General features: G+C 36.7%; 1 protein-coding gene across 1 annotated transcript in view; it reads left to right on the top strand.

Annotated features, from left to right (window-relative positions):
* The first annotated feature begins 5,059 nt into the window (after window positions 1–5,059).
* Window positions 5,060–23,701, top strand: part of PDE5A (phosphodiesterase 5A) — a 131,374-nt gene continuing 112,732 nt past the window's right edge. Inside the window, exon 1 of the mRNA XM_035325766.1 lies at window positions 5,060–5,215. The gene's annotated coding sequence lies outside the window, so the exon portion shown is untranslated. The remainder of the gene's footprint in view (window positions 5,216–23,701) is intronic.

Raw genomic sequence — 23,701 nt, forward strand, 5'->3', positions numbered from 1 at the left:
TAATGCTGGGAACTGCAAAAGGAACAGAGGGAACAGCCGTGCTTTTATACATCCAGGTGGCAGAATGAGTAAAACTGAAAAATGAGCACTGATGTGCTGGGGTTTCAATTTTTCTTTTCTCAAGTGTGAGCTGGGTCCTAGAGAAAAGTCAGGAAGTGTAAATAGGAACTTTTGGTTAGAAAAACTGATTGGAACTCCAGAGGATTGTCCACAGTCTTCAGAAAATGCAGGAACAAAATTGATCAAAGTACTCTTTGCACATTATGGAGTGCACATTTTACCTTTGCTACTTCTATTCTAATCAGTCCAGCTAAAATTGTCTTTTGGTATGTCTAATGTCTTGCAAAACTAAACTCCACTCTTCCCCCAGATATGATTGTATCCCCATGTATTTATGTCAAAATCATCTACACTAAACTGGTAATTAGCAAGAAGAGTCTAGAAAAGATGCAAGTCTAGCACTCCAGATCATAAACAGTTTTTAATTAAGGGAAAAGTTCCCTTTGAGTAGATTATTTCATATGATCTTACAATGACATTTCTTGCACTTTCCATGATAATTTGCTGCTTGCCAGCACCATCTACATTGGTGTCAAGATCATCAAGCTGAACTAATTCAGCATGATGGTACACTTGTTTCACTGTAATTAATTCTCTATATTTTCATTATGGAATTACTATTTTTCTTCAGAAAGTGTGCCATTATTGTTCTTTTACCTCAAGGAACTCCCTAGTTTTACCACTACCACTGAGGACGGTACTCCCAGGGCTCCAGGGAGTACCTGGTTCCAGCTTGTCCCAGTCTGCAGAGCCATGCTAACTGGTTGGTGTTATGACTTCAGTAAAGCCTCTGAGACTTGCTTAATTTGAAATATATTCATATTATATATTCATATTTTCTTGGCCAAGGGATTGGCTCATTCTCTGGAGGTTTCCAATTTTAGATGGCTCCAAAATGGTTCTAAAAACATTCTCCAAGAAAAGCAGGGCCGTCACTCTGAGGAAGGTTTTAGGGTGTGTGGAACACTGCTTAGCTGAGGAATGTCTGCATTTCTATGTATCAAAGAGCATGCCATGCTAAGGCAAGTATTTCATACTGGAATAACACTTACTTCATTCTGGTAAGATGAAGAGTTTCAGTTTCCTCAAACACCTTGAATATTTTGCTGCCTGAGTAGTATCTGTGCTTTCAATAATCAAGCAAATCTTTATATGATGCTATAATGTCTGCATATTTAATAGGCTAGAAGCAGCTATCTGCATGAAAAGCCATATGATTAAAAATGATGCAAGAATGAAGACTTTCAGCATTTTCTGTTGATAACTAAAAACATATTTTTTTAAATCCTTGAATTATAGGGACAAATTCTTATTACATTCAAGGCCTCTCAGTCAACTATGGATCATGTATAAGAATTTAAGTTTTCACAAGTAATCTGAGGTTATCCAAATTGTACTTGTATACATGCACAGTTTGAGCTTGGTTACTTTGTTTTTCAGATCTCTGAACTGCCTGAAATCTTTGGTCCAGCTAGGGAAAAGTGAGCTATTCCTCAGCATTAGTCCCCAAAAACATGATCTAAAGTTGTAGCCAAGGCACGGAATGGAATAATCCACATGAACAATTACAAGTTTATGTTAGTTCATTTTCACATGCAAACAGGCACACCATTCCTCTGCTTCCCTTCTTTTCAGGGATCAGGACCAGAAGCATCAAAATAGACTAAGAGACACTTCTTCCACTATTCCTTTCCTGGCTGAAATCAGGAAAGGCTGGAAGTCTCACAGGAAAGACTTATTCCGTGATTTTCCAACAGCAGAACTTTAAGGATGCTTCCAACGAGTGGACAGATTTGAATGATTCTGTCCCTCAGCCAGATTTCCCTAGCTATCCATTAAGCTATGTTATTTGCTTCTGATCATAGGTCAATTCATCTAGTTTATTTTGGCTTTCATCTGGGTGAGCATTTCTTCCATTTTCTCCAAACTTAACAGAAAGCACAATATTCAGAAATGAAGAAGCTCTACAGTGTAAGACTCCTAATAGTTTGACTTAGGAGTTTAATAGATTTCTTTGAGATGCCTAGGCACTCACAGGCTAGCTTTTTAAGATTTTTAGCTCTTCTGTATGCAGATCAGTGCCTCCTGTGAATTTCAGAAAATAGCTCAGGAACTAAACTTCTTCAGAAATATTTTTGTTACTGGCTAAGATGTTCTGAAGTCATAGGGAAATCTTCTGGAAAGTTATTTATATCAATAGCTATCGCACCACTGAAGTCAACCAATCTAATCATCCCTAGAGAGTTACAACAATAGGAATTATAAATAGCTAAAATATCCTGGATATCTCCAGCAGTATTTTAAAAACATTGGTCATACAGTCTAGTAACTAAGAACAAATCTTAGGACATGACCTCTCAATTTGAATATCAGAATATGTGCTCACTTGTCACTGCCAAATGGCTTTCCTAAGGGCCAGATGCTTGTTTTCTAAGCAAAATACACTTAATGCAACAGACAAAGGTGAATACAAAGGCAGAGAAAAGATGGTCCATCTCAGCACTATATAGGTAGGAGCCATTAAGAGTTTATGTACATGTGTTGGTAAGGAAATGTAATAGATGAGACAAGCTAACAAAAAGCACTCCATTTTTGATTAACATGAAGACTACATTCAAGATAAGTTTGTTTTGAGTAGATTTGTAGATGAATTTTAAATTATCATCTTCAATGAAGCTTAAGCGTATCCAGAAGAGATGGACTTCAATGAGGCATGTATGTTTGTTTTATAACTTAGTTCCCTGATCACTTCAAATCCAAAGTGTTTCAGGTAGTAAAATATGCATTATTTCAACACTATACGTATGGCTTTAGTTCTTTGTTGAAACTACACACACTCCCTCCATCTGATGAGTACTGCCTGAGGATATCTCAGTTTCCCTATTCAATGTGTGCTTTGCAGCCTTCAGCAGTTCCTCCATACCCAGCTACAAGCAACCAAAGATCTCCCTACACATAGCTCCCCGGCCATCCACATTGCATAATGTTTCTAATGCAGACAAATGCAGCCAGACAACATTGAGGTAGACCTCACTTGATATTGTGTTAAAACATTACCAGTGTCCCTGCTGAGAGTGTGACCAAAGTCATTTTACATGAAACTAAGTCGACATGAAGCACAACTTCAAATGCCAGAAAAGAATGTTGCCAGAAAATACTTTGCAGCACTTGCAAACCAGGACCACTTTCTGTAATGGTCATTTCTTTTTGTTCAGTGGAAGAGATGAAGGAAATTCTGAATAGTTTGAAAACTGCAAGACAAATTGGCTACATGCTGGGAAGTGTCCTGGAAAAAGTTAAGCAAAATGAAAAACTTAGGAAGTGGTGATTATGCTTACCAGCACTTCTTATACATCTTTATAATGCAGTCTACTTTTTTTTTTTTTTTTCCCTATCTTCAAAAAGTATCGAGGTAGCTAATAAGCAGCACATTATATTCAGTTCTGCTACTGCAACCCACTTAGAGACCTGTACTATCCAGTTCTGTTACAGGACCTTGCTTGCCAAGATACTCTTTATTAGAAAGAAACAGAAAAGGACATATCCTCACCCTTCCCTTTAGTGTTTGTGCAGTTATTAAAGGGTGAGCACATGGTTATACTGACAGTTTAGTCTGCCTAATTATTTTCACTAAATACTTAGGCTTTCAAGAATGTCAGACTTCAGTCAGGTTGAAATTTCTTCTTGTACTCTGGAAATTGTGGTGTTTTTTGTTTGTTTGTTTGTTTTTGTTTTTTAAGTTTGATATAAAATAGTTCAGCCTTTTTTGGAACAAACTTAGTGAAGGATGTTTTTGCCAACATTCATATTTTTCATCTGTTTTCTGAAGAACCATAATGATTTATAACAGGAGCTTAAAATCTGGCAGCAAGACAACCCTCAAGTTAGCATGGTATCTTTTGTCCCCAGGAAAACACCATTCTTATTCAACTGGGTTAACAGTTACAGAAACATCCCAGTTTGTATTTATAGAACAGAAGCTGTAACATTTTTCAGTTTTTTTCAATACTGCAAGAGGAACATGCAAACTCTGAAGCCTCTTGGACCCCTTGTCCTGAACAGGTACTACACATCTGAAGATAAAGCTCTGGACAGTTTTATCCTGAGCAGATTTCCATGTTGTTTTTTTACAGCAACTATGCCATCAGCAGAAAGAGTACAATAAAAATATTTAACAAGAGAAGTTAATTGGAAGTTAATTTTTTCACATTATTTCTACATGTCAGGAGAGATTAAAGCCTTTCAAGGTTGTATTGATCTACTCATCCTGTATAGTGATTTCCCTAGAATTTAAGGGCTATTTCTTCAGTTGTTGTAACTCAGCTCTGTTAAGAGTTACATTAGTTTACCCTGACTAATATTCTTCAGCTAAGCTGCCAAGCTAATAAAACCATTTTAGCTGTACTTTTAAACTAATTCCCAAATATTATCTTAAAGGTTTCTTCAGTGCAAAAAACCCACCCCAGTATAGGGCACAGCCCTGAATCTGTTGCACAATCCAGATAACAGGTCAGTAAGTGTATCATAAGGGTACCCTAGGTTACTGCTTCCTCATGATGAGTTCAGAGGGAGGGCGAAAACAGTTTGAAAAAACATTTCAAATTTCTGCAGAGTTTTTCAGGCTTTGCAGACACAGAAGTCACTGTCCAAAGGGACAGCCTTAGCAAGCCCTGTCATTTTATGACAAATTGTACCATGGTGTTTCAGAAGGGATTTAGTCGGGATTGCTAAACACATGCCCAAAAGAGAGCTGCTTCTTGGATTTTTTCAATCAAGTAGCACTATATTTGGACTGGAAACAGCCCGTGAACAAGCAGGAATAACCATTAGAAGGCAAGTGAAAAGTTTCAAGCAGATGATACTACAGTCAAGGAAGAAACAACTTGAACGTATCTGGGCACGTTTCCATACTGACTCAAGCAACACTTTTTCCCATGACATCAGACTCAAAACAACCAATATATTATAGCCCATATGTTGATTAAAGAAAACCCAAGCAGTGCAGAGGCATGCACCAGCCTACCAAGCACCGACTGAACAAAAGCTGGACTGCTTGCAAGCCATGGGAGTTAATAAAACAAATAAAAAGCCCCAAGTTTTCAGGATAAGGAGCCTGGGTAAGACTTCTCAGCAAGATGAGGTTGTGAACACTGAGGTAAGACTGAAAGTAAATTGGCTGGATAAATGTTATACAGTCTAACTAGATGACAAAGACAATAAATGAGCAATGCTTTGAATATGCAGCAGTGATAAGGCTCAGAAATCTGAAAAGTTGGTTACAGATAATGTACTTAGAGAACCTGCTACCTAAAGTCGTGTGGCATTTGCATAGGAAGTTTGGACTGCAGAATGGTTTGTAATTGGTGTTCAGAAGATCTTCTGGCAGATAAAGGGTTTTCCAGCAATATCATGCTGAGAATAAAAATGCAAAGAAATACATTAAAGCTGTTTTCACAAGAATAATGCTACTTTCATAGAACTGATTGCATTTTAGGAGAAGAACAGCTAGAATGCCATCCTCACAAGATGCCAACAATCAATCTATTGAGAACAGTTAGTAAGTCATACCATTTAGCAACTTAAAATTACATGGTGCATTCTGAAATCAAAACAGAAACTTATACTGGATGAGAAAGAAGTACATGCTAGGACTAGCATATTGATGTTGTTTAGGAAAGAATTGGGAACTCCACTCTAAGATGGCCTAACAACAGTAATGGCTTACTGCATACAGCTGAATTTACTAACTGAATTTACTACACTAGCAAACCTTGAATTAACTGATCTGCTTTTCCTGTGTAATAAGAGACCATAGGCCATCTTCGTTCCCTCTCAGAACAACAAGAAGTCAAAATCAGAAAGGTGTCCTGTCAAATGAAGATAAATATGAATAAAAGTATGAAGTAGACAGGTTATTAAGTTTTGATTGTTTTAGCAAAAATGATATAAGCTCATCAAGACCAGTAGCCATGGAATATCATTAAATAAAATGTATTGTCATTGAGGTTAAAATGAGAACACCTAGGTTTACAGAATGGATAATTGTTCTTTGTTTGTATAGTACTGAACACATTCACAAAAGGTAAGAAATGCCTTGTTCATTAGCCAGATTTCTGAAAATAGCTCACTTATAGGTTTCTTCTGTTTTAAATGGATATATTTAAAGGAATATAAATTTGTTTATACTGCTTCCAAAAGCTTTGGTCCAGGAATGACTGGTTAGTATCAAACTATACAGTAAAAGACTTACTTAAAAGAGTAATGTAAACAAATTGGGCAATCATAATTCTTTGCCATTCAGTTTGGATCTCTGCATCTATCTTTGCCAGATACTTGTCTATAGAGATATTTAAGTAACAGCATATTGATTAAGCTCTGATACTGTCAAAAAAAAAAAAAAAAAAAAAAAAAAAAAAAAAAAAGCTTCTTCCAAGCAAATGATCTTCCTAAAATAGTCTCAGCAGACTGTTAACTGTCAAGAGAACCCTTAAGGTTCTTAGTACTAATAACTGCCTCCCACATCTATACCAAGAGTGGCAGATGCACAATCCATTTTTTTTGAATATTCAGTATCTAAAAAGTTGAGTACTAATGCCAGTTGAGGTGAATAGCACTCTTACACTGATCTTCAGTGCCTAAGGCAACACTTAACAGCTTTTTTTCTACATCTTCCATCTCCAGTTTGCAGGAAATAGTGTTGACTTACTGGCCAAATTCACTGCATAATAATCACCAGGACTGAGTGAGCATGGCAGTACATGATCTCTGTTGTGATGTCACCTTTTGCAACCCTACATTTTCCTCCAAGGTGGAGAAATAGTGGTCAGCCACTAACAGCTGCCAACACACCACTGAATTTTACAGCATCTTTTAGCTACTGTAATATTTTGAGCCAGAAGGAATGTATCTATTACAGATGCAGAAGTAGCTTAAAGAGGCTTCTCTTGTGTTTCTCCCTTCTTTCTCTCCTCAGCACCCTGCAAGGATAAGAACAACCACCTCAGAACAGGCAGAGATCTCTTTTGTAACCTCTTTCCACCAACAGCCTCTGGAATATGACTCCTTAATTTCCATGAGGCAAAGAAAAGGCCTGGGCTAACCATGAACTTCTTTACTCTAGATAGGGATAATTCCCAAGTTAGTCAAAGCTAAGATTTTGAAAAAGGACACAGTGACATAAATTACAATAACTACAACTAACAACTTTCACCTGGCTTGTACAGTTTGCTTCTTTTAGACAGCAAGTGCTCTTAAATTCTCATCTAATGCTAAAAGTCTATATTCCTCTTTTCTAAAAATGTATTAAATGATGTATCTTAAAACTACAACTTAATACATAGTCTGAAGACAGTCAAAATAATCTGTGGACAGGTGACAGTGAATAATTTCTTCAAAACAAGAATTTTGTATCTTAGTAAAGATAGATTTAAAATATATACTCTAGGTCCAATTTGAAACCAACATTATAGAAATTAAGTATCTGCTATCATTCCACACTCAGAAGCAAATTATGCAGGGTATAGTGCAGATGAACACTTTACAATTCTTTAAGTTAAATAAAGTAATTTGTTTAGCAGCTTAAGGTACTGTTAACAGTAACTTGGCTTTAACTCATCACTTTAGAAGTCCATCCTGTAGATTCAAGAAATTCTAGAAAAGGGAAGTATAGTAGGTCTTTTAACCTTAACTAATCCTTATGAAGCCATTAACATTAAACCGAGGAATAGAAACATAGTCTGACAACTAACAGGCATATTAGTTATCTTTCAGCCCCTGCTCTTGATTTTAAGCTCAGGCTGTACATTCCCTGCACTGCATAGAAAGGAGTGTAATGAGATACAACTGGGAAAAAAACATTTTGAAATTGATGACAGGTAGTGGAGCTTAAGACTAAGAGGTTATTTATGCCTTCAACAGTTCTATGGGTCCTGTCTTCAATATCCATATCCAATTCCTTAACATACAGGCAAAGGATATGTAGGAAGAGATAGGCATGGTGCAGTGTAAGACTGCACTCACTGCATTGTGACAAGTAGCATTGCATCCTATTTATTCCATAGAGAAAAATACCTTTATAGAATATGCAAGAAAATGCTAAAATCTGGATTACAGTCAATATAAAACACTGATGTCACTATTGCAAAGACCTTTGTAGCTGGATTTTCAATGTCCATATTTCAAACTCAAGTAACCACTGTTTATTTAACAGCAACCTATGTAAACCCTAATCCATGCTTTTTAAAGAAAAAATTGAAGTTTTGCACAAAGCACCCCAGTGTCCATTTCATAAAATGCATGTAAGTCAACATGTCTGCAACTGGTTTTGTTTTAGTAGTTGTGCCGCCAGCAATTACAAACATCTCAGATTCGCAGGTCATAATTTCCACATTTGTACCTAACCATTCTGCTAAACTTACTGTGGAGTAACAAGCCAACATTCTTTAATAGAAAATCCAGATATTTTCACATTTAGTATTAGCACATTCTATGTGGATAATTGCTTTTATGATAATATTTATCCCAGTGTATGAAACACAACCAAATGGCACAGCAGACTGTCATGAACTGCTAGGTAAGAAACGTTCTGTTGGACTGAACCAGCTGTTGAACATGTCTTTTCAAAATCCTTGAAAGCCATGTTAACTGCTACATCTTGTTTTTCATGCACCTCAGCAGTTCTTCATTTTGGCTGGAAGTGCAGACTATGAAATGACTGTTCTTGCAGTATTGTGAGTTTGGCCTTAGCCAAGAAGTCCTGGAATTGCAATAGTGTATTCTTTCGGGTATATTCAATGTTAAACTAAACCTCCAAATGTTTCTTGGCTCACCTGCCATTAACTGGACCTTGAACTAACCATTCAATGGCTGGGGGGGCTAGTGCTGCCATCTGTTTTGACAAATGTTTTCCATTGCCTCTGCATAGCTGACAGAACATGAGGCATATTGGGGAAAGGTGAGGTTCTCTTTCTGATTCACCAAGAATTCCTCTAGTGCTCAAAAATCTAATCAGAAAGTAGCTGACTGTATGAAACTAATTGAAAATCTGTTTGTAAAAGATTTTAGTTTGTCATGAGCTGTAGGTCTTCTCAGATTTTCCTAGATGCCTATCAGTTACTCTGAGCATCTGTCTGCTCCTTAGTCCTTCAGTCAAAAAAATCTCTATTGAGTGGAAAATCATAGCTGGAGGCGTTCTGAAAAAAACAATACACATCACTTCTACTTCTGTCTTTCATACTATTTCAAAGACTGCACAAAAGTTATAACCATGCACATTAAGAAAAGCACTTGTGCAAAGTCAGATTTATTTTTTTAGTTATTAAAACCAGAAATCCATAAGCAGACTTCGGAATAGGGCTTTATCTTTCTTACAAGATAGCCAACAACTGCCTGTTTCATATTGTTAGTTTCAGGTGTGACTTTAATAGCTTTGGCACAACAATAGGAAAAAAATGACATCTCAGAACTTTTGTATCCAGTGCCAATAAGCTCTTATTTAGCCTGCAAGATATTTTGATAGTAAGATGAATTTTTTAATAGCAATTCCATATCAGTAAAGCATTTTTTGTTTCTGAAAATCAGAATCTTCATTTCAGAGTTATTCCTAAAACAACATGTGACTCTATAGCTCTCCAGCACAAAGGCTAACACAGATCAGCTACATCTTTTTCTCTTAAAGGCAGTCTGTGGCTTGTAGAACTAGGTATCTGCTAGGTACTCTCCTCTATAAGAAGAGAGCCTAATCTGATCTCAGAATCAATTGTTAGGTCTGCATAGACCTCAGGACCTCAAAACAAATTTTCATTTCTTAATGCCAATCTACTACGTATTGTATTACTTCCTCAGGAACTGAGGCAATTGCCTGCAAAACCTGGGAAGAAAATTCTCTAATTTTCCATTCCTTTTCCATATAGAATTAGACACTTATATCATGATGATCTAATCTCTTCTCCACTCAAGCAGTAGCTAGAAATGGGTTATTAGCAGAAGCTTCTTCAGCTTTCTTAGAAGATAAAGCACTTCAAGGTAGCACACATCAACTTCTTGGGCAGCTGCTTTACTGGTCTCTCTAAAAGATATGGTCAGGCTTAGTCTCTAAATAAAAGATAAAAGATATGATCAGGCCCAGACCTGAAATGAGACAATTTTATTACAGCCTGCCCAGGACCATGAAGATTTCCTACCTTCCACGTTATAGTGTGGAGTATGTCTGTATCCTCAAGATTACCAAAATCCCAATTGCTTAAGCAAGGCTGGCCTCATAATTCAAATAGCAAAATTAATCCCAGTGTTTTAAAGTGTGATCTTACCCACAAAAAAAAAAAAAAAAAAAAAAAGTGTAACTTGAAAGGTATTTCTTATTTTCATCTCATAAAAATTATAGTCTGGACTATGAAAACATAAAGCCTGATCCCTTCTGGTTCACACACTGTTATCAGTAACAAGAATTCAGTGGCATGTAGGCTTGCAGTGCCTCAGGTAGATGTAGCCAGCTGGAATTCAGTTAGAATAGAAGTTTCCCCTTATCTTGTAGCTTTGCAGGAATAGTAGAAAGAAAGAAAGAAAAAAAAAAAAAAAAAAAAAAAGTGTTTATATTTATCTCTAAGTAGATGTGTGAATACATATGCAAGCAACTGTCAGGTAAGCAGAGATCATTTTTATACTGTCATATTTCAAAGGAATAAAGACACCATGTTAAGGAATTGCAGACTTGCATTCCTGTGTGAACCACTGGAGATATTGGGCAAACAGCAGGAGCAATGCCCTTTCCGCATGCACACATACAAGGTGCATAAGGGATAGAACTACAGATAGTGCTACCTACTGCCTAGATTGCACACTGCATGACAAAGCCATGCTCCTTCCCATTGCTATGCCTGGTGCTAGTTGCATGGAGAAACAACGAGTGCGAAGCATTGAAGTAATACCCACTTACACAGCCTAGTATCTTTGCACCAGAATCGGTGTGTGTATCACAAACCACCTACAGTCATCCAAATATGAGCTGTACCCCAGCTGTACTCACCAGGCCAACACAGCACATCCCTGCTCCCCTCTGCCACGGCCCTGCTTTTTAAGTCAAGACCAGGTGTTACCAGCACCCACAGCAGCTCTTGGAGGAAGGTTCACAGTCTTCCTACAGAGAGGCTAATGGCTCCAGAGAGGCTATCTCAGCCATTACTACCTGAAGATGTTTATCTTACAGCTCACCTAGACTATTTCACACAGGCAAAGTTGAGAGCTGCCATCCTTGCATACAACTTAGAAAAGGTTGTGTTGCACCAGCAGTAAATACTTACACATCTTTACTTGGAGATAAGTAGGGCCTAAACAAAAATTGGCTTTGATTTTTCAGTTTCTAAATGGACAAATGCAAGTGATCATTATAAAGTTACATTTCTGAGAAATTTAAGAACAATATTTTCTTTGGTAAGAAATGCTGCTAAGGATCAGCAACTGTTTGTGGGTGACAGAGGATTTGCCTTCCAGATTTCAGATTTTCCCTGTGCTTATTACAGCCCAATTGGTTCTCATTTCATTTTATATCCATCTGCTCTGCGCATAGGTCACAAATCTCCCTAAAGTCAACTTCTATCCCACCTTTCCCCTGAATTAGGTACTTTACTATTTCATTGTCTCTTTTATTTACAATCCAGTCCCATTTTACCATTGAATCACTTCATCTCTTAAAGCAACATGCTCGTTTATATCATGGCCCTACAACCAAAAGCCTCTGCATTTTCTCCTTGAAAGGAAAGGAGAAAGACTGAGAAATACTGTTGCATGCCAACACCAACAACTTGCTGTTAACCTCATCTTTTTCTGCAACTAAGATGGATGAACCATAGCGAATCTTTTTTGAGGACTTGTACATTTATCTAAATAAATGCATGAGCACAGCCCTAGAATGCTTAAGCAGAGAACATATACAGACATTTAGCTGAACAGCACCATCTGAGCTGCATCCATTCTATATAGTTAAGGAAATTGTCTAAGTTTTTTAAAAAGCAAGACCTCTTCTACAGAAGTCTCATGTGCTGCTCATGTCTGTACCTGAGGCTTGGATAAATTGGAGCAGGCTGAAAGGCTTTCATCCAAAACTATTTTCAAGGAAAAAAAAAAAAAAAAAGTAAATAATTCAGAAATATTCTGCAAAGATCTGGCTTAATTTGGTCTTTCCTCTACAAGCAGTGATGATATATACATCTAAAGCTTTTCAAACTAAAAATAAGAACCATTATTTTCTATTTAAAGTTTCTTAAATCTTGTGGAGGATTGTATTTGCGTGGACATGTCATCACAATGAAAGAGGTATAGGTAGCCTTAAGAATTAGGTTTTCTTTGGTCCCTGGAATTGATTTCATCCTGCCCAATGCTAACTTCAGTATCATGAGTATAAAGTTCTACATACATGCACCTCTCTGCAAGATTTGATCCATTAATGCTATTAGGATATGTATGTGGCAGAGATAGGCAACATACGCAACACTGGAGATCTCTTTTCAAAATTTATGCTACAGCTTCAGGTAGTCTTTCTCCTTAATCAGCACAGACTCCAGACACTGTAACAGTTATCTGCAGCTCTCAAAGCCCCCTAGCAATATTATATATAGATAGATATATAGATATATGAATATATATCTGCTGGTCTTATTTCTCTGCCCTTTATTAGCTCACCTACCATACTTCAATAGGGATGAACCAAGTAAAATTTCAGGAACCATTTTCAAAGCTTATGAATTGTTTTGCTGGTACCAAAGTAAATAGGTCTGCCTAAATATATTCTCTAATAGCAATAAATTCAGTCTTCCTATTCTTAGTAGAAGTATTTTCAGCCTCTTATTAGAATCATGAGAATCAAGGGAGTTGATGAGGGTTGCCAATTCTGATAAAGCAACCATGTAAGTCTCCAGAAAAAGTAGTAATTAAAACCTACATTTTGTCTTGATTTTTAAAATGACCTTTCCTAATTTCTGTGCAAAATATAATAACCAGACACAAAAAGCCTTGCATAAATCAGATCACAAGATGTTTTTAAAATATCTGGTTTATCTGAACTTGAACTGAATAATGAATTTATGCTAGCAGTACAGAAGAAGGAAAGATGTAAAAATAGGTTGTGCTGCTAACTGGGCTCCTTAAGTTCTGAAAAGAGAAATCACAAAGAAAAGTATTGCTTTACAGTTCAGGCTCCATGTCACAATGTCATAGGTATGATTCATGTCACATGCCACAGAGTCATTGTGCACATGTACAAATCAAGTGCCAGACATAAAATTAGGTATTTCTGGATTACATAGAAATTACTTAAGTATATATCTTAGTTAAATATTAGTAACAAGATCTTGCTGAAAACAGTAAAATCTTTTAATGAAAAGAATTGAAATTTCATTTTCTCCTTAACTTTAAAAGATCAACTTTCTTTCTGAAGCATGCAATTCTTTGTATTTACTTGTCTTTCCTTTGTCTTAAAACAGAAGAGAGAATAACAAAGGGAAAAACAAACAATATCACTAATTTTCTTTATTCATATTACCAGATAAATTTCTATATGAAGAGATGAATGACAGGCAAGGGTGTAGGCATAATCTAGAATTTTTTTAATACTCTAGAATTACTTTAAAACTTGAGACATACCTAAACAGGATTAATTCAATTTTCCCCCAGCATAACTGACAGATATTAGGCCCTATTAGTATTAGTATTAGATATTAGTATTAGATATTAGTATTATTCAAAGATATAATTTTAAAGAAAAAAAAAAAAAAAAAAAAAAAGGAAAAATTTCTGCACATGTATGCCCTCTGTGAAACCATTCCTTCATTGGTGAAAGCAGAGACATACTGTAATGTCTCATAGGAATGACTGTGTGAATGTGAATGTGAATGACTGTAATGTTCATAGGAATTACATTAAAAGCGGCCGTAGGATTTGTGGGTTTATCTTCTATTTAAAAAGGTGACCACATAATCAGTAAACATGCATCAAGGGAAAAAGAGTGAAGCCCAGTGATATTAGCTATTAAACATCTGAAGAACAAAACTAAGACATAGCCTGATCTGTTTTAGTCCACCTGACATTTATGTCCATATTAAATTAACAGGTCATTAATATCCAGGTAAATGTAAGCAAGGGAGATTTTAGCTGCAAAGTCTTGTTCAAAGTAATAAAACTTTTATTCACACTCATCTTGTACATCAACATTTCATAACTTGGCAACCCTGAACAAATACTCAGAATCACCAGTCCAATGGCACGGAACAGAATCAGTCAGCATCTGTTAACAAAATTCTTACACGACTACGGAAAAAGCAATCACCATTAACATTTTTTTCTCAGAGAAACCTGGCTACATATAGGGAAAAAATATCAGAAAGCAAATTGCGTGTGATAGGGGCTTCAAGTTTTTCCTTTTTGCCTTCTACACAGAAAAGATTCCTTGCAACTGAAGTTATTTCACAGACTTTAGCTTCCTAAAGAGCCACAAGAGAATTTGATCATCCAAGTTCTCTTAAGCCAGTCCTGTCTTATTCCAAAACATTCTTAAATGCTAAAATCAGCAGATAACAAGAATGTATGTCAAAAAGACATGCTTCATTCAGGAGAAGATGCCAGTTTTCCAAGTTAACTACTTTCACTTTATCATAAATTCTCATCTTACCACTGATTTCTGCAATGGAATTTCTTTTAGCAGTCTGTTCTGTCATAGTATATAGAGCAGAATACAGCATAAAGCAGAAGAGAACACTAAATAAATAGTATGTTTTTTAATATACCACATGTAACAGTATTTATTAAGATCTCAGGAGTTACCAAGACAATATACTAATATTTAACTTTGTGCACTAATACTCAAGATTAACATGCAGCTAGAATCATAATTATACAAATATAGCAGGTTTTAATCTCTACCGATTAGAATCATAGAATGCCTGGGGTTGGAAGGGACATTAAAGATCATCTAACTCCAACCCCCAAGAAAGGAAGAAAGGTAAGAATCCATCAAGTAAGAATTTATTAGTGACAGATAACTCTCACGTAATAGTGTTTTTTTTTTTTTTTTTTGAACTAAGCTAACAGTGATTACAGTTTCTTCCTTTCCCATGCCAAGGGAATGATCCTATAGTACCTTACTCTGACTACAAAGCTGAATGCCATTAGGAAGTCCCACCGTTTTCAGAAGCAAATACAATTTTAGTAAGTACAACTTTAAAACAAACAAACAAAAAAAAGTTAAAATATTCCTGAAGGTCTTTAGCAACATGTACTAGTATCAGTATAAAATACTATATATATACACACATTTTCATACAGTACTAGTTCAGCACTAATTCAAAGAGACACATAAGGAAGAAACTGATACAAGACGTTGGAATGACTAGCTGAATCAACAATGTGATTAATGGTATGAATTGCAGCTGACAGCACATCTTTGCATAGGACCACTATAAAGATGACTGGTCAGAGTAGAAAATGATGACTTATAAAATATCTCGTAATATAAATGCAAGCAGATAGTATTTTCAGTGCACATGAAAGTTTGGGGACTTACAGTAATCATTGCCCACAGTCAGGAGATGTGCTATTCATGAGTACGTCTTTCCACGACTCCAGACTGTTATATGCCACTTTAAGTTGTAATTAGTTGTGGTCATTTAGTCAACAAATATTATGAGGTCAAACACTTTCAAAGAAACATAGGCAGACATGGCTATCAGCAGTCTGATTTTAATTACAGAACTGCTACAACTAATCAACACCCACATCTTGCTTCTGGTCAATGCCATGTACCTTGATAGGTCTGTAGGTTGTGTGCTGTGTTTAACAGGTAGAGTTTTATCAGTTTCGTGATTTTAGTTTTACTTGTAATCATTCTGAAAGTTTAATTACTGCTTCCAATTGTATATGTATTTTCTCTGTAGTGTTAAATACTAAATAAAATTGATTCACTTTGGACACTTCCTGGGGCTAAGGAGTTCTGGAAGGCTGCTTTAGGACCTCCCTTCAATTTTCTGTTAGTTCCTGGACAGTTGGGATTATGTTGTTTTCTAGAGTAAAGCATCTACATTTAAAGTCCTCCTCACCCCCTTGGATTTAGGAAATTATACCACGGTAGTTACTATGAATTTAATTACTATTTTTGACAATGCAGACTGGAGCAGAATACATTCCCCTCCCCCTCACACCTTCTCACCTACTTTTATTTTTATCATGGGAACAAAAAATGACAAGAAGGGGTGAGGTCCTAAGTCACTCAACCCAATCTCTGCTGCCTCAGGCACCACATCATCTCATCTTTCACAAACTCCACCACAGAAGTAGCTTGCCTTCTTACCATCCTTAAATCGAATGAAAGATAGCTATCCTAGACTCTGCTTTAAAAATTAAAAGCCTCTTCTACTTTGCAATCTAAAATGGCTTTAAGTCACCATGAATTCATCATGTCAACTTTAACACTTAGCTTAAATAATCTTAGAGCGTTCATCTTTTAACGTATTAATAAAAAACATATTACCTGTCTCCTATTTTGCTAGCCTAAATAAAATAAATTCTCCCATCTTCTCTTATGTGGGAGATCAACATAAATTTGACCAAGCTATCATTTAGTGTACAGATTTTATGTTTTTCTTTTTATTATTAATAATTTTTAATTTTATGTTGTCCTTCTATTTTCAATTTCCCACCAAGTATTCAGGATAAGTTCCTTAGGAAAATGTCTCAGGAATTTTCTGGCATGGCACTTGGTACATGGCACGGTCCAACCAAATCATAAGTGTCAGTCTCAAAGCACACATTGCCTATAAGTTAGGCTGCAAGTTTAGACAAGGCATCCAAAAATATACTCAAATTAATACTTGTTACACTGATCAGCTTATTTATATATTTATTGCAGCATGCCTTGACTACTGAAATGACACCCTCTGCAGCTTCCAAGTTTTCCCATTCTGCTCAGACCACTGGACAACCACAAAGCCACAAACAGATAAAGATGAATTTTTAAAAAAAAACATTTTTTGTAGTTATGTCTTCATATTTCATTTCTGTCTCCTTCTTGCTAATCAGTTTCTATTTTGTTGATTTGGAGTTCTTGAGTTTTTGTAACCAATAACTCTTCATTTGTTATCCATCCCTCCTATCCCTCATTCTTGGCCGAACAGTGTTCCTTTAATACCACAGCTCCACAGGTCTGGGTGCTCTAAAAAACAAACCCTCCAAGTCAGAATATTTTCTTACCTTTGACTTATCAGTCACCCTCCTCCTCTCAGTATTTCCAGAGTATGACAAAAATTCTGAGAGCCATGGTTGCACCTATTTCTATTGCTGTTCTTAGACATTCCAGCAGAAAAGTATTTAGCACCAAGCTATGAGCTCATTTTAAGAGCTGCTTTCAACCAAATTTCCAGATGGCATATGAATTGTAACCTTCTATCATGGACTTAACAAGCCGTGGGTTGCTGTTAATTGTCACTTCCAGGTTTCAGTGTTGTTTATAAGCCACTAATAAAGCCTGCTGTTCCTTTCAAATTAGAAAATTAATTCTAATTTTTAAGGGTATACTTCACACCCTACTTTCCTTCTCCCTCTTATTAAATTCTTGCCTTGACTTCTGCCTGTGTATTTCTCACATGATCAGCAGAAGATTAAATCTTGATATTTCATTGAGATTTTCTTTGCATCTTTTTCAGGTAAAGTTCTTTAAGGAATTTTACAGTATAGGCCAAGTACCTTCTGCTCTATCAGCTCTTATTGCAGAGAAAAGAACTTGTTCCTTTCTTGTTTAATATTCTGAACCAAATTCTTACTCTGGTGAATAACGCATAAAAAGAAGGGATACCACATTGATATGCATACCACATGAAAAATAATTTAATATTTTTAATATTTCCACTGTCTGATAGCTTACCTCAGTCAGCAATTAACAAATGTGCAACTGGCAGTCTTCTGAATTTGTGTAGCTTAGTAATAGAAAACAAAGCAGCAACAACATAGTGAGGTTAGGTTGTTGGTTTTTAATATTAGAGCAGAGTTTAGTAGATGAGTGCCAAGTCACCAGGGTTCTGTCCACTAATATCTACAAGACTTTCAGATGATACCCTGAAACGTGAGCTGCACAAGTCCAGCTTGTTGATCACCAAGTTTCTACTAGGTTATTTGTCAGGTAATTGTAAAGCAGATATAGGAGCTGGGTCTTTCCAAATTGCCTGATGAAAATTTAGGGTACAAAGCCACCTGAATTATAAGAAACAAGGTATCCACAGCAGCAAAGCGCCAAGCCCAGGACTCCTCTGCAGTTTACAAGACTCATTAACACCTTACACCCAGGCAGGCACCCACGCTTCCAGCACAGGCATGCTCACTTTGGGGGCTTTTGCATGCTTAGCACTATATAATAGCCAAATTTTACAAAGAGTAGATGTACAGTGAGTGCTAAAAGCAGGGTCTTAGAAGGTAGAATATGTACATCTTCAATCATCACATTCTTCTCCCTGCAGCAAGGATTTGGAAGAAGAGACCAAGGTCATGCTACATAACTACAAAATTGCTTAGCCAGCCCATCTATAGATGAACTCTCCAAGGAAGTTGCTTTAACCCCAAGGCCATATTCACAGCTGTAAGACTTCTACATGGCCTAGAGAAAGGGATTCCTCATACAGCCTCCAAGGCATTTCCCAGCACAAAGCCCAGCTGTTTGAGCTGGGAATAGTTTGGAATTACAGCTTTCAAAATCCTGCACTTTTTACAGTTAATTGAAAACCAAATTTGATGGGAACATACCACAGAGAAGTCAAATAAAACAGAAGTGTGGTTTGTATGCTTCCTCTAGACATGCATCAAGAAAGGAGAACCCAAACAGAAAAAGGCTATCCTTTTCACTTATTATTATAAGCAAATCATAGGCTCTATACAACAGATTCAAATTCCCTAGATAGAAGTATGCTCTCATAGATATCTCTGACTAACAATTAAAAAAAAAAAAAAAAAATCTGATAATTTAAGCTGAAAGCATATAAATCAGAGTTACGCACCCTAACAGTTACCTGGCACTGTCAGTGGCCACCTCAAACTGATTAGAAGGGAAGTAGAGAAGGGCAGCATTTCAGAGCAAGCTGCATCAGTACAGCCTGACAGCTACAGCCAGGCAGTGCCACTTCCCTGCTCCTCACTGAGAGCTGTCCCAACCCCAACAGCCAGCTCTGCTCTACCATCTCACCCTCCTTATCTACATGTAGGAAGGCTGTGATCCCTTCTTCAAGCAAGCGTACACCATGGAACTGAATACCTAAATTCCAAGGAGATCTTTAGCCCCTATCTGCAAATTAAATCTCTCACTCAGAACATTAATTTTGCATTTAAAAAATGCATATGCATGTGAGTCTAACATACAGTAACCTTTGTATAACAAGTAGAAAGAAAATCCAGGCAGAGGTGGTTAGTTCCCAGGCTTCCTCCTAGTTTCTGGATTCCAGGAATAGCACCTGCTTTGCCTTTGGAAATCTCTTCTCCTCTGACACCACGCACTAATACAGAAGCAAAATGGAACTAGAGGTACATCACATACCAAGATGTATGCACAGCATATTCATTTAGTCACTCATGAGCTTCCTGAACTGTATCCTGCTTGCCACATGAACAGCTATTATTCTTCATCTGTTTTCTTGTGCAAATATTCAGGGGGAGAAGAAAAAAAGAAAAAAAGAAAAAAAAAAAACAAGTGTTCTTCCAGTGCTTTGGAATGTGTGTTTTGGGCAAGAAAGTATTACATTGGATTTACTGTACTTTGATACTTCGGTCTCAGTTACTTGAGATCAAAGCCAAACTCCCCCTTACAGGGGGAAAGTCACCTTAACCTAGAGTTACACTGTGCTAGTGGTATTTACATTTGGATACTATCAAAGAAATCTCACCATCACTAAACAATATAAAATATTAACCAAATTCAGTATTTTCTGTTGATTAAATCAGCTGTCCTGACTTTTGTTTCTATACCCTGGATGACACATATACCAAATACAATTGTTGGCCCTACGTTGCAGCATTTTGCTCTACGATGTGCATCTGGTCTCCAGGATATTTTGAAACAACTGCATGAAGCACTACTTAGTATAGGTCTTGGCATATTTTCTACAATATTATATAGTGATTTGAGCCACAGATGTTTATTTCCACAGGAGATGTTACTAAGGACAAGGAGCTGTGAACATACCATAAATGGCACTAAATCTTCAGCAGGAACATAGTAGTTTTTCATTTTCACCATTAAATATGATTACAACAATTAACCCAATACTTATAAAACACAGTTATTTTAATTATAGGGTGTAAATTGATGGTCTATCCAAAATGTTAACCATTCTGTTGTATGTTGGGTTTCTGCTTTATCATCTCTGGTACAGAGTCATTTCATCAGAAGAATATGTTTCTGGAACCACTCTTCTGGCAAAGGCAACTCCCTCAGGAATCTTGTTTACAGACCTATTGGGTCAGATTATCTGACAGGTTAGTCTTTCAACACTTTCTGAAGGCTGGGGAAAACACTATGCTTTCTGTTGGACAATCAAAGCAGATAAAAAAGCCCATTTCTTGAGCTGAGTTTGTTTTTGGTTTGGTTTGGTTTTTTGCTTGTTTGTTTGTTTAAAAAAAAAAAAAAAAAAAAAAAAAAAAAAAACTCTTTTTAACCTTTTTCCTTTTACAAGCTTAATTTTTACTCACAGCTTCTCCTGATGTGAGCAGGCCCTCCACATGCAAAATGGGGTTTAAACCCTTTCCTTAGCTGAAGTTTACAGATTTTATCTCCTTCAAGCCTTTAAGATTTTCATAAATATTGCTTCACCAGCTATATTGATAACCCTTATCAAGCTTTCAGAAGAGACATAGCAGCAGTTTTGTTTTTTTTTTTTTTTTTTCTAAAAATCTCATCTTTGTCTCAATAATTGGAACCAGGCTCCTTTGAAAAATCTGTCCCAAAGATTACTGTTTGCCACAGAATCTTGAATATTTGGATTTCCTATGTAATCCAAACTGCATAAAGAAGTAGTGATTCTGTTTTCAAAGGAAAGTAGAGCTGAAGGGTCAGACAAATCAAGCTATAATGCCTTGTGCCTTTCTCCTTCCAAAGGAGTGGCTAATGACTTTAGGAAGACTGGAAAGAGGTCAAGTATGAATGCACGATTAAGAGAAGAAAAATCTTCCACACTAATTATAGCTTCTGTGCTTTTGGCTAGAACCCAGTGCCCTGCTTCCAGGGGTAGCCCAGTGACTTTTCTATTTCCTAATCACCCTACAGGGTCAAGAGGATGGATGCATGAAATCAGTTTGCTATTTTGTAAGCCTGGAAGAAATGGAATTGGAAGACAGTCTCAGAAAGAGTTAGAATATACAGAATATTCAGAATTCAGTTAGAATATAATTAACAATAAAATAAACTTTTCCCAAAAGAAAACTACTCAGACTTCAAAATCCTCTGTCATTGGGGACCACATACAAACTATGTTTCTACCTAGCTCCCCATCACTACTACCTGCAGCACTATCATTACATCACAAAAGTATTCAAAAACCACAGGAAATTAGAATAAAGAAACAAATTCTACCACCACATAAAGCACTACGCTTGGCATGCTCTCATTTGCTAAAGTCTACTGTTTTTCAAACTAGTTCATAGAATCATAGAATATTCCTAGTTGGAAGGGACCCATAAGGATCATCAAGTCCAACTCCTTGCACTGCACAGGTCTACCCAAAAGTTTAGACCATGAAAATTTAAAGTTTAGACCATAGTTAGCACAGAAGTTTAGACCATAGTTAGCACTCTTCAAACTAGTTAGCACACATGAACTCCTTTTTCAGTTGATACAGAATTGCAGACATCCATCCCAACAGCATTTGAGGAGTGCTCCAATGCAAGAACTTGTGGTGCATTTACTGAGGGTTCTGCCTTGTGGTGAGGACTGTGGAGAGTTTCAAACCCTGAGAATGTTTTAAGAATTGCCAGGTGAAGCAGGAACATCAATCTTTGTTTAGGGTATGAAAATCTTAGCCAACCTTGGAAAAAAAAAAATGCCTCTGAATAAAAGCTGGCATTTAAGGAAGAGCCATTCCACTTCCAGCCGCACACAGGAGCATCAGAGCTGCTGTACTACTTTTACAGTAAGGTACTATCTGTCTTTCAGGGTCTGTCACCAATGCAATGGATGAAATCCACAGCCCTCACAAGGCTCCTTTGTGCTGCTGCAGGTCTGTGGTTCCACCTCCACACCACTTAAGCACTGGAGCAGTTGAAAGGTAGGGTGGGAGGAAAGGGAGCACAAAGCATTCTTGTGATCTCAGCTGGAAAAATGGCTCCTCTGAAAAGACATCCATGTAGCTGCGGTAACTTGCATTAGGAAATGTTTTGTTCTGCAGAAGTCAGAGATGTACCAATACCTTATTTATGTGATAAAAAGAATAATGATTGGAGTTGTCCATGTCTTTTTCTGCAGAGATCATGAATAAAAGAGTGGGACAAAATCGTGTTTGAAGTTTACCAAGTTCTGTTTTCTCACTGATTTATGTAACTATGATCAGCAGCACTTTAAGAGTTAAGCCAACACAGATTTTTCCAGTTCACTACTAGCAGTTAGATCTGAGTTTGAATATAAATTGAAAACATAAAATGATCTGAAGCCCAAATGGCTGCTTCAAATGCATTTTTATTTACTCTCTCAAGAGTCCTCTTCACATCTCTTGTTAAACTATGTACTACATTCAAATTAAAGCCTAAGATATATATATAACTTCTCTTTCCATTTCTCACCAATTGAAATGATTTATCTGGGTTAGGCATGAGCCCAAAGGATATGATCTATGATGTCAGAAATGGCATTAACTTTCCACAGTGATAAATAGCCAAGGTAATGCTTGTCTTAAACTGAGTGCGGTTAGCTTTCCTCTTCAAGTAGACAACTGAAAAAAAAATAGTCTGTATCAACAGAATTGAAGAGGCTTACAAGTGGAATTTCCTTTTGGATTTCCCAATTTCCTTAAGAGAATTAATACATTATTTCTCAATTACATCCTATATTTTGGCATAGTTTAATGCAGTGGGAGGAGAAACTCATTAGAAGTGTAGTAAATGGTCCTATGTGGGAAGAATACAGCAGGCCACAATCAGAGCCTAGATGTAACTGCAGGTCTTCACTTTCTGTTTAATTTGGAAATAATTGGGAAAATGTACAGACTCATAACTAGTATAAACAACAGGATTCAGTACACAACATAGCCCCAGTCTTGCTGCTCCCAGCACAAGGACACCTGCAGTGATGTGGGACCACAGCATTGCCAATACCCTAGAGGCACCCCTAAGCAGCAGCACTGCATACAACCAGATGGAGTCTCATTAAATCACGTACCCTGAGTGCTCTTGAATAAGCAAACGGGTAGCTATTTCTGCAGAACAGCATTGGTGGAACAAAAAGTATTTAAAAATGAAGCCTTCTATAGCTGTAAAATGTAATTCCTTTTTGAGACTTTAAAAGTTATACTTCAAGTAATAAGTGAAAATGCCATCACTTCTTGCAAGTTCTTACATTACCTAAAGCAAAATGCAGAGAAAACATTCAAATTTAGGCTGATGTAGAAATTTATTTTGTTGACTAAGCAATGTA

This window comes from Oxyura jamaicensis, chromosome 4 (genome assembly GCF_011077185.1).
Source record: "Oxyura jamaicensis isolate SHBP4307 breed ruddy duck chromosome 4, BPBGC_Ojam_1.0, whole genome shotgun sequence".
Lineage (NCBI taxonomy): Eukaryota > Metazoa > Chordata > Aves > Anseriformes > Anatidae > Oxyura > Oxyura jamaicensis.